Raw genomic sequence first — 15519 nt, 5'->3', positions numbered from 1 at the left:
GTATTGTGAATAGTGCTGCAATGAACATACACATGCACGTGTTTTTATAATAGAATGATTTCTATTTCTTTGGGTATATACCCAGTAATGGGGTTGCTGAGTTGAATGGTATTTCTGTTTTTAGGTCTTTGAAGAATTGCCACACTGTCTTACATAATAGCTGAACTAATTCACACTCCCACCAACAGTGTACAAGCATTTTTTTTTTCTCCACAACCTTGCCAGCATCTGCTGTCTTTTGACGTTTTAGTAATAGCCATTCTGACTAGTGTTAGATGGTATCTGACTATATAAATTTATGTAATATATAAATATGTAATACAAATCATATCTCTTCCCAGTCTTTCACTCTTAGTGGTGTGTTTTAATTAAACTACTGGCTTTTTACATAACAAAAAATTAACTGTTCTCTTTACTGGTAGAAATAATGAATTCAATGAATCATCACTTTTAATTTTGTTTGACATCAAACTACTAAAGTATAACATTATTTTACATATGTTTGCAGAATATTAATAAAGAGAATAGCACAGAATGGAGTTTAAGAGACATTAATTTAGAACACCATGCAAATGAATTGATCTTATTGGGCAAAGTTAGCACCCCTTAACCCAGGCTGGGAACTGACAAGCAAATGCAGGTCCTTTATATGAGAGTGAATGTGGTTCAGCCTAAATCCACTACAACTGAACCAAAAATGCAAAAAGGAATTCTTGGATAGAAAAAAAGGCATTATGAGAGACTCCCTTTTTTTTTTTTTTTTTTGAGATGGAGTCTTGCTCTGTCGCCCAGGCTGGAGTGCAGTGGCGCGATCTCCGCTCACTGCAAGCTCTGCCTCCCAGGTTCACGCCATTCTCCTGCCTCAGCCTCCCAAGTAGCTGGGACTACAGGCGCCCACCACCACGCCCGGCTAATTTTTTGTATTTTTAGTAGAGACGGGGTTTCACCGTTTTAGCCAGAATGGTCTCGATCTCCTGACCTCGTGATCTGCCTTCCTCGGCCTCCCAAAGTACTAGAATTACAGGCATGAGCCACCGCACCTGGCCTAGAGACTCCTTCTTATCTGAATTTTCGTTACTTAAATTCCTTTAGAACATAATTATACAGGAATATTTGCCATTACATGAAAGTATTCACTCATGAACCAAATACCCATAAAATTGTTCCCCTTTCAAACAAATTTCTCTGCTTAGCTTGGATGACTATCCCTGATCACAAGTCAAAACTTTTTCAGCCTAACTCTTACTGCTTGTAGAATACTGTAAACATCTGACAACACAAGTCAAATAGATGGCAAAGTGGAGTTGCGATTCTTACAAAAGATGCAGAATTTCATGAAATTGATGAAAATAATGTTGGAGAACTGCTCCAACATCAAGTATAGTCACATGTCAACAGACTAGGTAAAAACCGAAGAAAAAAAATAGACAAGGAATCATATAAATTAACACTAAAGAAGAGTAATGGGTAAGGATGATACAAGGAATGCTTCCAAAATGTACCAGCTTAAATGTCAGAATTTTTTTAATCCCTTTGGAAAATTGATGAAAACCCTTGATTTAAAAAAAGTTTTTGGTAAAAAAGATCCCCTTTGATGGTGTTACACAAAGGTATTATGAGCTAAACAAAGTCGCACTGTGCCATCCTATAATTTTGTCCAAGAAAATGTGTCCTCTTCATGCCAAATCAACTCCTCAACATTCTTTGGACTAAGAATTAATGCATAGTTGCAAATAACCATATACATTTTGTTAATTTTAAGATAATTATTTTTATTATTTACCTTGAAATGTGCTCTTTATTGTAAGAGGATTAATTAACTTTGGCCCTTTCCTGGTATCATTTATCCTTGGATAGTGAGTGCATCTTATAATTCTGTCTTCTATGAAGAACTTTAGAGATGGAACTTACTTGTATTCACACTTGTATGAGGCATTTTGTAAAGAAGTTCTTTACTTTGCAGATAGATAGCAAAATAGAAGCACAGGGCAGACAAATGATCTGCAAACGTCACACTAACGGTGTTTACATTTATGTTTGACTCCACTGCCTACTCTCTTTAGGTCAGAATGCCTCCTAGGCCCTCAAAAGCAGAGGCAGCCAGAAACCCAGCATTATTCTTTCTAATCCTCAGTCCTGTAAATGAGAAAATGATGTCTTACTTTTATAAAGTACTACTAATAATGCTTCATGTCTGCATAGGGTACATATGAGCGGCAAAGCACCTTCACAAACATATCATTTGATCTTCTCTTATCACCCCAGGAAGTGGTGAAGAAGCAGGCAAGTGGGAATCTGAGGCTCAGAAAGCTAAAATGGCTTGTCTGAGGACCCACAGCTCAGAAACAGCAGTGTTGTGCCTGAAACTTAACACTTTTAGACTGTGGTGCCGAGTTCTGTTCTCTGTACCTCTCTGGTTTTTGGCATGAAAATAAAGCAGGGGAAGTTAGCAAAGAAATTCATTAACAAAGTTACCATTTAAATAACATCTTCATCAAATACATGGTCTTCATACTGCAACATTTCCAGGTGAATAACTTTGGTGTTTCTCTTCTGACAGTGGCATTCACAATACATACAAGAGGGAGCTTGGAGATCACAAATTTCCTTACCTTGGAGGCTGAAGAAGATCCTGGTTTATGAACTCTGTTAGTAACAAAACCAGCAAAAAGGCCTTTCAGATTCTCCATCCCATATAGTGTGCTATTCAGGAGAGCCGATAGAGGGCGGTTACTGAACACAGATCCTGTGAAAATTAACAGCTTCCGAACTGATTTCTTTGCATTGGCTTTGTCAGTTTTACTTTCTATTTCTTGGGAAATTTCTATTTCTATTTCTGTTTCTATTAGATTTCTATTTCTATTCATTTCTATTTCTTAGGATTATGTCAGGGGAAGGCCAAGATCATAGCAGCAACACAGCCAGGATTTATAAAGTCTGTTTACCATTTCTCATAGAACTCTAGATTCTCCAAGCCTACAAGATTCTTCAAGCCTACAAGATTCTCTAGATTCTTCAAGCCTACAAGATTTATTCTAATAAGCCCTGAAGTTAATCAGATTCATCTTATCCCTGCCTCCTCACCCCTCTTCTCTCACCAATACACATGTCCTCTTGCTCCTGGTAATAATACAAAAACAACATGGTTAAATTTTGGACTGTACAATTACTAGGCAAGAGAAAGCACAAAATCCTTTGGTCTTGCACAGCTAATGAGGGTAAGCAGCAACTGGGAATAAAAACAAATACACATTATGAGTTCAGCTATATCTCAAGTTAGTTTTTTTGCTTTTGCTTTTGTTTTCTTTTCCCTGCTCTATTAATGAGTTAATCAATTAAGATTTTCTTTCCTTGCATGGAAATATTTTTGGCTTTGTTTTTAGATTAAGAAAGCTTTTCTCAGTTTCTTAGTTAATTATGAACATGCACTATCACATCATCTTGGACTCAATTCAAAAACTTATCTAAAACATGTAGTTACTGGGAAATTCCAGATTAATTTCCTGTAAGTTTTAGTTTGTTAACTATTGTGTTAAACACTTAAGGGAGCAGCTCCTAGATGACTAAACCTGCTCAGCTGAATTCAAATGCTCTCATGCTTCCCTGAAGGGACACACACAGAGTCTCTTCACCTGAGGAATAAAGTATAAGGTGAGGACCCGGTTCTTACCTAAGAGAACAAAATAGCAAAGACATCTCTACAGCTTTAAGAATACAGACATGTTGGGCCGGGTGTGGTGGCTCATGCCTATAATCCCAGCACACTGGGAGGCCGAGGCAGGTGGATCACCTGAGGTCAGAAGTTCTAGATCAGCCTGGTAAACATGGTGAAACCCCATCTCTACTAAATATAAAAAAATTAGCCAGACGTGGTGGTGGGCACCTGTAATCCCAGCTACTCAGGAGGCTGAGGAACGAGAATTGCTTGAATGCGGGAGGCGGAGGTTACCATGAGCTGAGATTGCACCATTGTGCTCCAGCCTGGGCAACAAGAGTGAAACTTCATCTCAAAAAAGAAAAAAAAAGGGATACAGGCATGTCTTCTTGAGTTCTGGGTGAGAAAGAAAAAAAAGAATACAGATATGAAAGCTAGTATATACTCATGTATATATGAATGTATATACATTATATATTGGTATTTATCTTGAGAGCTTATTGTTTTAATAATAATTCTTTTCCTATGGAGAACTCAAAATATATTGAGTTCCTGTCTGCATTGCCTTGGCGGGGAGGGAAGGTCGGAAAGAGAGAGAACAGGAGAAATGAAAGTTCACTTCAGGTCCTAGGTCACGTGGTGAATTTGGCACAGCTTGACTGGGAACGCCTGCCTTTGTTAGACTTTGAGACCTGTAGGAAAACACTCCAAACAAAGGCCTTAAGACAAATCTACCAGTTGAGGCTCTAGTGTTTAAGGAAATCCACTGAGATATTTAGTAGACAGAACTTGATAATTTCTTTCCTTTCATATTTTCATTTTAGATCTTCAGAACTTTTATTCAGGGGAGAAAGGCCCAGGTAGCTGCTGCTGTTCAGCTTAAGGCTAATCTGACCTTCTATAACAGGAGTTCAAGTCCCAGAAATCCCTGGTCCTCCATCTGAGGTAAGTAAGGATGGCAGCTGAACCCAAGAAAAGGAGTATGAATGATTAACTCTTCCTTCATCTCGCCTCAGAAAATGGGGGCTGGGCGCAGTGGCTCACGCCTGTAATCCCAGCACTTTGGGAGGCTGAGGCAGATGGATCTCCTGAGGTCAGGAGTTCGAGACCAGCTTGGCCAATGTGGTGAAATCCCATCTCTGCCAAAAATACAAAAATTAGCCAGGTGTGGTGGCGTGTGCCTATAATCCCAGCTACACCGGAGGCTGAGGCAGGAGAATTGCTTGAACCCAGGAGGTGGAGGGTGCAGTGAACTGAGATCACACCATTGCACCCCTGCCTGGACAACAAGAGTGAAACTCCATCTCAAAAAAAAAAAAAAAAAAAAAAAGAAAAGAAAAAGAAAATGTGGGGGAAAGTATTTTACTTTAATACTTTGCCTGCCCTGTCAAGATGTAGTTCATCCTGCTTTGTGGGGAAAAAATTCACAATTAAAAGGATTTAGCTCTGTGTGACAGCTGATATTCTTAACCGCAAGGGTCTTTCTGAGGAGTTATTATTTCAAAGAAAAAAGTGCATTGAAGATAATAAATATGTTTATTTTCATTTGTAAAGAAGGAAAATAGAATAAGTTTTCATATTTGTTTTTAAGAATATAAATTCTACTCTGTTCTTTGCAATGTTTTCTATCTTCTAGCAAACACATTAAAGGGGTATTTATTTTTCTTATGCTCAACTAGAAGCAGCTACTGTGTACTGCTCTCACAGAGAGAAATAGATGGGGCAAGTAAATACTGCACTTTCAACCGAAACATACAGATACGCACGTTGGAATTCATCAAGAAAACAACTTGACCCATGGAGAACGGAGAAAAGCAAGGCAGGACAACCGCCCACACGGGAGAAACATGGAGCCAGGGGAACCTCCCCATCCAGGGAAGCAGTGAGTGCATGAGCGACCCTGCGGACCAATGCTTCTCCCATGGATCGTTGCTACTCTTGGGTCAGGAGATCCGCTCATGAACCCACTCCACTAGGACCTTCAGTCAGATACACAGAGCTATGGGGAGTCTTGGCAGAGCAGCCGCTCAGGTACACACGGAGCCCCAGGAGCCTTACATATCCTGGCTTCCTGGCAAAAGTAACTGCTACTCCAGCAAAGTGGGAGGTTAGACCCCCACACCTACTCCTATGAAAGGGGCTGACTCCAGGGGGCTGAGCAGCGATGATCTGCAGGCCTCATTTCCATAGCACTTCAGAGGTCACAGGATAAGACCCACTGGCTTGGAACTCTAGCCAGTTACTGGTAGCAGCATTACACATCCCTGAGAGGGAGCTCTCAGAGGAAGGGGTAGGAGGCCATCTTTGCTGTTTCACAGCCTCAGTCCTTGTTGCCTTCAGGCTTTAGAGAGTGCAAGGTGATCAGTCAGTGACTGGAGTGGACCCCCAGCACAACACGGCTGCCCTGTGGAAAAGTGGCCAGACTGCTTTTTTACACAAGTCTCCAAACCTGTTTCTCCTCACTGGATGAGTCCTCTTGGCCTGGGTCTCCACCCACCCCCTGCCAGGGATATTGAGCCAGTAGCAGCTCCACAGCTCTCTGGGACAGTGCTCCCAGTGTGTGGGGGTGGGGGGGTGAGAGGGTGGGGGTTGTGATGTTTGCTGTCTAGCAGCCCTTGCCCTTACTGTCTCCAGGCTCTGAAAAGTCCTCTGTGAGTATCAGGGGCTGGTCTGGACCCCCAGCACAGAGCACCCACCTTAGAAAAGCAGCCAGACTGTTCCCCACAAGTCCCAGTCCTCACTGCATAGGGTTGCCCGACCTGGGACTCCAGCACCACCACCCTGTTTCCGCCTGACCACTTCAATCAGAGGCACCCCCGCATTTCTTAGAAGAGGAAATACCAGAGTGAACCCACAAACCCTCGCCTCTGCAGTTGCAGTGGTACTGCCCTAACAGACTTCAGGCTGGGGAAGGAACAAAGGTCCCAGTCACTACACTGGTACCTTTAGTGCACCGCAGCCACCATATAGAAAGGAGTTCAGTTTCTCTTTCCTGGGAATCCCCACCCCCTACTCTTCACCAGGCAGGGGCCCTGGTTCATGACCACAGAACAGTCACGTCACCCACAGCTGAGCATACCCACCGGTAGCGGCCTGGAGTTTCCCTGGGGAAAAGCTCTCAGAGGTATATGACAGTCCCTCCACCACAGTGACCACATGGAGAGGAGACCATTATCTCCTCTCAGTGAGCCCTTGAACCCCTGCTTCCCAACAAGTGGAGCCTCCAACTCACACCAACAGTGCAGCCACCCACCTCACTGGCTGAACATTCCCAGTAACAGTGACTCTGCATTTCTTGGGGTTGGAGCCCCCAGGGGCAACCAAAAGCCTCTCTGCCACTGCCTCTGTAGTAGTACTACCCCTACTACCTTTAGACTAATTAAACAGCAAAGACCCTAAGTGCCTCATCCACACCCCCAACAAGCTGAAGTTAACCCAAGGAGAGGAGACCAGTCCATCTCCCACGGGTCCCACCCACCCCTGCTGCTTGTCACCAGGGAACCCCCAGCTTGGACCCACAGCACAGATCCCCCATCTTGGGCCGATCACACTGAGCAATTGCTGACCTGCATCTCTGTGGAGTGGAGCCCCCAGGAGACAAATAAAAGACCCTCAGCCACAACCACTGCTAAGGTCCTTCTCTCTGCTGCCTCCAAGCTGGGGAGGAAACATAAACCCTGAGATCTCCTCAGAGCTGTGGTGGGCAGCCTAGGAGTGCCAAGTCGCAATCTGTAGCCAGCACTCAAGTGGGAGAGGAGTCCACACTTTCAGAGCATTGAGAGGTAGCCCAGCTGCAACCATGAGGAAATACAGAGGAGTCACATGACTGGGAAAGAGCCTACCTACTGACCACTACTTCACAAAACCCCTCATTTCCTTCTCTCCTCACTAAAGCCTCTCAGTTTTGAATCTCATGTCATCAAATTGTATCACCCACTGGCCTCCATGAAGCGCCTAAGCACCACCTACCGGATCACACCCGCAGCTTCAACACCAAAAAGTTAGAAAGACTTCAAATTAACAACCTAACATCACAACTAAAAGAACTAGAGAACCAAGAGCAAACCATTCCCAAAGCTAGCAGAAGACAAAAAAACACATGCTTATCTCAATAGATGTATCTCACTAACATACTCACTCTGTAAAACCAAAGATAAGAAGTCAGCTACAAATAAAGACCTTGCACAAAGCCTCAGCCCTGTGAAAATATTCAGGAAAAAAGTCTTCTGACTGTACTCAATCTACACTGCAGTTAAAGGAACACCCATACACAGAGATGAGAAAGAACCAGTGTAAGAACTCTGGCAACTCAAATGGCCAGTGTCTTATGTCCTCCAAACAACAGCACCGGTTCTCCAATGAGGGTTCTTAAACAGGCTGAGTTGGCTGAAATGACAGAAATAGAATTCAGAGTATAGGTAGGAATGAAGATCATTGAGATTTAGGAGAACAGGAAAACACAATCCAAGGAAACTAAGAATCACAATAAAATGATAAAGGAGCTGACAGGCAAAATCGCCAGTATTAAAAAGAAACCTAACAGATCTGATAGAGCTGAAAAGCACACTGCAAGAATTTCACAATGCAATCGCAAGTATTAACAGCAGAATAGACCAAGCTGGGGAAAGAATCTCAGAACTTGAAGACCACCTCTCTGAAACAAGACAGCCAGACAAAAATAAAGAAAAAAAGAATGAAAATGAATGAACAGAACCTCCAGAAAATATGGGATTATGTAAGGAGGCCAAATCTATAAATCACTGGCATCACTGAAAGAGATGGGGAGAAAGCAAACCACTTGGAAAACACATTTTAGGATATCACTCATGAAAACTTCCCTCACCTTGCCAGAGAGGCCAACAGTCAAATTCAGGAAATACAGAGAACCTGTACAATATTCTAGTCAAGAAGATCATCCCCAGGACATGTAATTGTCAGATTTTCCAAAATTGAAATGAAAGAATGTTAAAGGCAGCTAGAGAGAAAGGGCAGGGCATCTATAAGGGAATCCCATCAGGCTAACAGTAGACCTCTCAGCAGAAACTCTACAAGCCAGAAAAGATTGGGGGCCTATATTCAACATTCTTAAAGAAAAACATCTTTAACCAAGAATTTCATATCCAGCCAAACTAAGCTTCTTACGTGTATTAGTTCATTCTCACACTGCTAGCATACTACCTGAGATTGGGTAATTTATAAAGAAAGAGGTTTAATTGGCTCATACTTATGCATGGCTAAGAGGCCTCAGGAAACTTAAAATCATGGCAGAAGGTAAAGGGGCAGCAAGGCACATCTTACATGGCAGCAGGAGAGAGAGAGTGTGTGTGCAGGGGAAACTGCCACTTTTAAGCCATCAGATCTCATGAGAACTCCCTCACTATTATGAGAACAGCATTGACGGGGGAACTGCCCCTATGATCCAATCACCTCCCACCAGGTCCCTCCCTCGACATGTGGAGATAAGATTTGGGTAGGGACACGGAGCCAAACTATATTAATAAGCAAATGAGAAATAGCCAAATAAGCAAATGCCAAGGGAGTTCAGACCTGCCTTACAACAGATCCTGAAAGAAACATTAAATATGGAAAGACTGTTACCAGCCAATACAAAAACATGTTTAGGTACACAGACCAGTGACACTATAAATCAACCACACAAGCAAGTCAGCATAATAACCAGCTAACAACACAATGACAGGATTAAATCCACATGTATCAATACTAACCTTGAATATAAATGGGATAAATGCCCCACTTAAAAGACACAGAGGCCAGGCATGGTGGCTCATGCCTGCAATCTCAGCAATTTGGAAGGCTGAGGCAGATGGATCACCTGAGGTCAGGAGTTTGAGACCAGCCTGGCCAACTTGAGGAAACCCTGTCTCTACTAAAAATACAAAAAATTAGCCAGGCATGGTGGCAGGTGCCTGTAATCCCAGCTACTTGGGAGGCTGAGGCAGGAGAATTGCTTGAACCCGGGAGGCAGAGGTTGCAGTGTGCTGAGATTGCACTACCGCACTCCAGCCTGGGCAACAAGAACGAAACTCTGTCTAAAAAATAAACAAATAAGTAGGCCAGGCACGGTGGCTCACGCCTGTAATCCCAGCACTTTGGGAGGCCAAGGCGGGTGGATCATGAGGTCAGGAGATGGAGACCATCCTGGCTAACACGGTGAAACCCCGTCTCTACTAAAAATACAAAAAAATTAGCCTGGAGTGGTGGTGGGTACCTGCAGTCCCTGCTACTTGGGAGGCTGAGCCAGGAGAATGGCATGAACCTGGGAGGCAGAGCATGCAGTGACCCGAGATCGCGCCACTGCAATCCAACCTGGGTGACAGAGTGAGACTCCGCCTCAAAAAAAAATAAAATAAAATAAAAAATAAATAAATAAATAAATAAGTAAAAATAAAAAAATAAAAGGTACAGAGTGGCAAACTGGATAAAAAAGCAATACTCAGTGGTACGTTGTCTTCAAGAGACCCATCTCACATGCAGTGACACAAATAGGCTTGAAACAAAGAGATGGAGGAAAATCTAGCAAGCAAATGGAAATGAGGAAAAAGCAGGGGTTTCAATCCTAGTTTCAGACAAAACAGACTTTAAACCAACAAAGATTAAAAAAAAAAAAAGGCAAAGAAGGGTGTTACATAATGATTAAGGTTTTAATTCAACAAGAAGACCTAACTTTCCTAAATATATACACACCCAATGCAGGAGCACCCAAATTTATAAAGCAAGTTCTTAGAGACCTTCAAAGAGACCTAGACTCCCAAACAAGAATAGTGGGAGACTTCAACACTCCACTGACAGTATTAGACAGAACACTCAGGCAGAAAATTAACAAAGATATTCAGGACCCGAACTCAACATTGGGCCAAATGAATTTCATAGATCTCTACAGAACTTTCCATCCCAAAACAACAGAATATCCATCTTCTCATCACCACAGGGCACATACTCTAAAATCAACCACACTGTTGGACATAAAACAATCCTCAGCAAATGCAAAAGGACCAAATCATACCAAAAACACTCTTGGACCATAGAACAATAAAAATAGAAATCAAGACTAAAAAAATAGCCCAAGCCATGCAATTACATGAAAATTAAACGACCTGCTCCTGAATGACTTTCAGGTAAATAATAAGATTAAGGCAGAAATCAAGAAGTTATTTGCAACTAATGAGAAAAATGATAAAATATATCAGAATCTCTGGGACACAACTAAGGCGGTGTTAAGAGAGAAATTTATAGCACTAAGCACCCACCCAAAAAGTTAGAAAGACTTCAAATTAACAACCTAATATCACAACTAAAAGAACTAGAGAACCAAGAGCAAACCAATCCCAAAGCTAGCAGAAGACAAAAAGAAAAATGTGCTTATCTTAATAGATGTAGAAAAGGCATTTGATAAAATTCAACACCTCTTCATGTTAAAAACTCTCTATAAACTTGGTATTGAAGTAACATACCTCAAAATAGTAAGAGCAATCTGTGAAAAACCCACAGCCAACATCATACTGAATGGGCAAAAGCTGGAAACACTCCCCTTGAAAACTAGCACAAGACAAGAATGGCCTCTCTCACTGCTCCTATTCAATGTAGTATTGGAAGGCCTGGCCACAGAAGTCAGAGAAGAGAAAGCAATAAAGGGCATCCAAATAGGAAGAGAGGAAGTCAAACTATTCCTGTTTGCAGATGACATGATTCTATATAGAAAACCCCATCATCTCAGCCCAAAAGCTCCTTGAGCTGACAGACAACTTTAGCAAAGTCTCAGGATAGAAAATCAACATACAAAAATCACTAGAATCACTAGTATCCCTATACACCAACAACAGGCAACCTGAGAGTCAAATCAGGACTCCCGTTGACATCCCGTTGACAATTGACACAAAAAATAGTAAAATACCTAGGAATACAGCTAAGCAGGAAAGTGAGAGATCTCTACGATGAGAATTACAAAACACTGCTCAAGGAAATCAGAGATGACATTGACAAATGGAAAAACATTCCATGCTCATGGACAAGAAGGATTAATATCATTAAAATGGTCATACTGCCCAAAGCAATTTGTAGATTCAATGCTATTCCTATCAGTCTACCAATGATATTCGTCACAGAACTAAAAAAAAATTATTTTAAAATTTATATGGAACCAAAAGTGAGCCGGAATAGCCAAGGCAATCCTAAGCAAAAAGAACAAAGCTGGAGACATCACATTACCTGATTTCAAACTACACACTACGGGGCTACAGCAACCAAAACAGCATGGTACTGGTGCAAACAGAGACTCATAGACTATTGGAAAAGAATAGAGACCAGAAATGAGGCTAACACCTACAACTGCCTTCGATAAAGCTGACAAAACAAGCAATGGGGAAAGGACTCCCTATCCAATAAATGGTTCTGGGATAACTGGCTAGCCATATGCAGAGGATTAAAACCGGACCTCTTCATTAAACTATATACAAAAATCAACTCAAGATGGATTAAAGACTTAAATGTAAAACTCAAAACTATAAAAGTCCTGGAAGACAACATAGGAAATGCCATTCTGGACACAGGAATGGGCAAAGATTTCATGACAAAAACAGCAAAAGCGATTGCAACAAAAGCAAAAATGGACAGATATGTTCTAATTAAACTTAAGGACTTCTGCACAGCAAAATAAGCTATCAACAGAGTAAACAGACAACATACAGAATGGGAGAAAATTTTTGCCAACTATGCATCTGTCAAAGGTCTAATATCCAGCATTTATAAGGAATTTAACCAATTTATAAGAAAAAACTACCCCATTAAAAAGTGGGCAAAACATGAACAGACACATCTCAGAAGAACACATACATGTGACCAACAGGCATATGAAAAAAAGCTCAATATCACTGATCATTAAAGAAATGCAAATCAAAACCACAATGAGACACCATCTCACACCAGTCAGAATGGCTATTACTAAAAAGTGAAAAAATAACAGATGCTGGCAAGGTTGTGGAGAAAAGGGAATGCCAATACACTGTTGGTGGGAGTGTAAATTAGAGCAACCGTTGTGGAAAGCAGTGTGGTGATTCCTCAAAAAGCTAAAAACAGAACTGCCATTCAACCCAGCAATTCCATTACTGGGTATATACCCAAAGGAATATAAATTGTTCTGTCACAGAGACACATGCATGCACATGTTCGTTGTAGTATTATTCACAATAGCAAAGACATGGAATCAACCTAAATGCCCGTCAATGGCAGATTGAATAAAGAAAATGTGGTACATATACACCTTGGAACACTATGCAGCCATAAAAAAGAATGAGATTATGTCCTTTGCAGGAACATGGATGATGCTAGAGCCCACATCCTTAGCAAACTAATGCAGGAACAGAAAACCAAATACCACGTGTTCTCACTTATAAGTGGGAACTAAATAATGAGAACACATGGACACAAAGAAGGGAACAACAGACACTGGAGACTACTTGAGGGTGGAGGGTGAAAGGAGGAAGAGGATCCGAAAAAATAACTATTGGGTGCTAGGCTTAGTACCTAGGTGATGAAATAATCCGTACAACAGAACCCCATGACAGGAGTTTACTTATATAACAAACCTGCACACGTACCCCTCAACCTAAAAGCTTACTTAAAAAAAAAAAAAAAAAGGCCGGGTGCCGTGGCTCATGCCTGTAATCCCAGCACTTTGGGAGGCCAAGGTGGGTGGATCACAAGGTCAGGAGTTCGAGACCAGCCTGGCCAAGATGGTGAAACCCCGTCTCTACTAAAAATACAAAAATTAGCCAGGCACAGTGGCGGGCACTTATAATCCCAGCTAGTCAGTAGGCTGAGGCAGGAGAAAAGCTTGAACCCAGGAGGTGGAGGTTGCAGTGAGCTGAGATCAGGCCACTGCACTCTAGCCTGGGTGACAGAGCAAGATTCTATCTAAAAAAAAAGAAAAGAAAAAAAAAAATAAGAGGCAAGAAATAACTACTAGCTATGTGAAGGGGTTCTAGAAGAAATAAAATAAATCTAAGCAGGCAACAGCATTAGAAGTAGAATATTATTTTCCATTATTTCTCTACTCTGTGTTATATAGAGAATTGTGAGCAAATACCCTTAAAGATGAAGAAATGGCATGAATAGATGGCAGTGGGAAGTTTATGTTTTTGGGCAAAGTGGCTACATAATCTTGGAACCAAAGAGAAATCTGGCGAGTGGATTCAGTGACTTTTAAAAATTATCTTCAGGCCAGGAGCGGTGGCTCATGCCTGTAATCCCAGGACTTTGGGAGGCCGAGGCAGGCGGATCACCTGAGGTCAGAAGTTCAAGACCAGCCTAGTCAACATGGCAAAACCCCATCTCTACTAAAAATACAAAAAATTAACTGGGTGTGGTGGCTCGTGCCTGTAGTCCCAGCTACCTGGGAGGCTGAGACACAAGAATCGCTTGAACCCAGGAGGCAGAGGTTGTAGTGAGCCAAGATCGTGCCACTACCCTCCAGCCTGGGCAACAGAGCGAGACTTTGTCTCAAAAACACAAAACAAAAAAATTTTAAAAAAAAATCTTCAGGTTTTATAAGGAATCAGAATATAAAAGGATGTGAAGGGAAGTCCTTCAATAATCACAAGTGATAACAATGGATGAAACACAGAGAAGGTAGAGCTAGGAAAATTCCCACCCAATCTCCAAGTGTGTCTGTTAACATCAATAAACACAAATTCATATGAGAATTTTCCTTATTGTTTTAAATATATATTACTAAAAAGCTAAAGGACCCCACTGCATAGTGGCTGATCTCTGATGTTTAGAATGACTCCAGGTAGGTGGGGAATAAGTCAAGAGGCATGTAATATGTACTCTGAGTTTTAAATTATGATTAAATTGATATCACCAAATTCCTATGTTCATGAAAAACTCCATAGTAAAGGTGAATACTCAAAATTTTCCTCAAGTTACTAAAAGTTATCATCAAAATTCTTAACAGAGAAGAACAAGCAAACTAGCAAAAAAGAACAACAACAAAAAATAACTTCTAGAATGTATTTATACTGAAGTAAGCAAATAGAGAAAGACTTAAGCCTGGGTGTGCCTAGATTAACTGGCAAAATCTGCTTTAAGTATTCTTGGCGTAGTCTGAAAAAGGTTGATGTACTTAAGGTCCAAATTCAGAAGGAAAAAAAAAATGCCAGTAACACTGTTTCATGTTGGGTTCCATCATACCTTCCTCATGTTTAAATAAAACAAGGTCAGTAGTTAGAGACCAGCCTGCAATGCTGCAATGGTTTTTTTCCATTGTATGTGTGTTTATTTGTGTGTTCATGTGAGCGTTTGCATGCTTATGTGTTCCGCTTCCTTATCAAATTTGAGGTGTGCCTGATTTCCCAGAATTAGCTATGTTCTAAAGTGACCTTAAGTTTTTTTTTAACATAGTGCTTTCACTTTTATTTCTCCTTATTACAAATGGAATCACAAAAATTTAGAGTTTGAAGGATAGTAACTTCTTATTTTACAGATCCAGAAAATTAGGACTAGTGGTTTGCTCGAGCCCTCCTGAGCTCCATACAGAGCTCTTTTTGCAAAACTTTATTCTGGATTTAAATGTTAGGTAAAATTCCATACTCTTCTATTATTTGATTAAAGTTATAACTACACTTGAAGCCATCTGGCAGTCAGTTATATTAAGATTATTGTCCACAAACAAAAAATATATTCAAAGAACAACTTAGACCAGTGTCCCCCTACCAATTAGATATGATATTCAAAATATTTAGTAACTGGCAGGGCATAGTCACTGACACATTGACACAGACACCAGCTGTCAACACCTGGTCTGATTGAAGCATGCCAACTAGGGAAATAATGACCCTTTTTCCAAC

Source organism: Pongo pygmaeus, chromosome 2, assembly GCF_028885625.2.
Source record: "Pongo pygmaeus isolate AG05252 chromosome 2, NHGRI_mPonPyg2-v2.0_pri, whole genome shotgun sequence".
NCBI lineage: Eukaryota > Metazoa > Chordata > Mammalia > Primates > Hominidae > Pongo > Pongo pygmaeus.
This window is presented reverse-complemented; position numbering follows the sequence as displayed.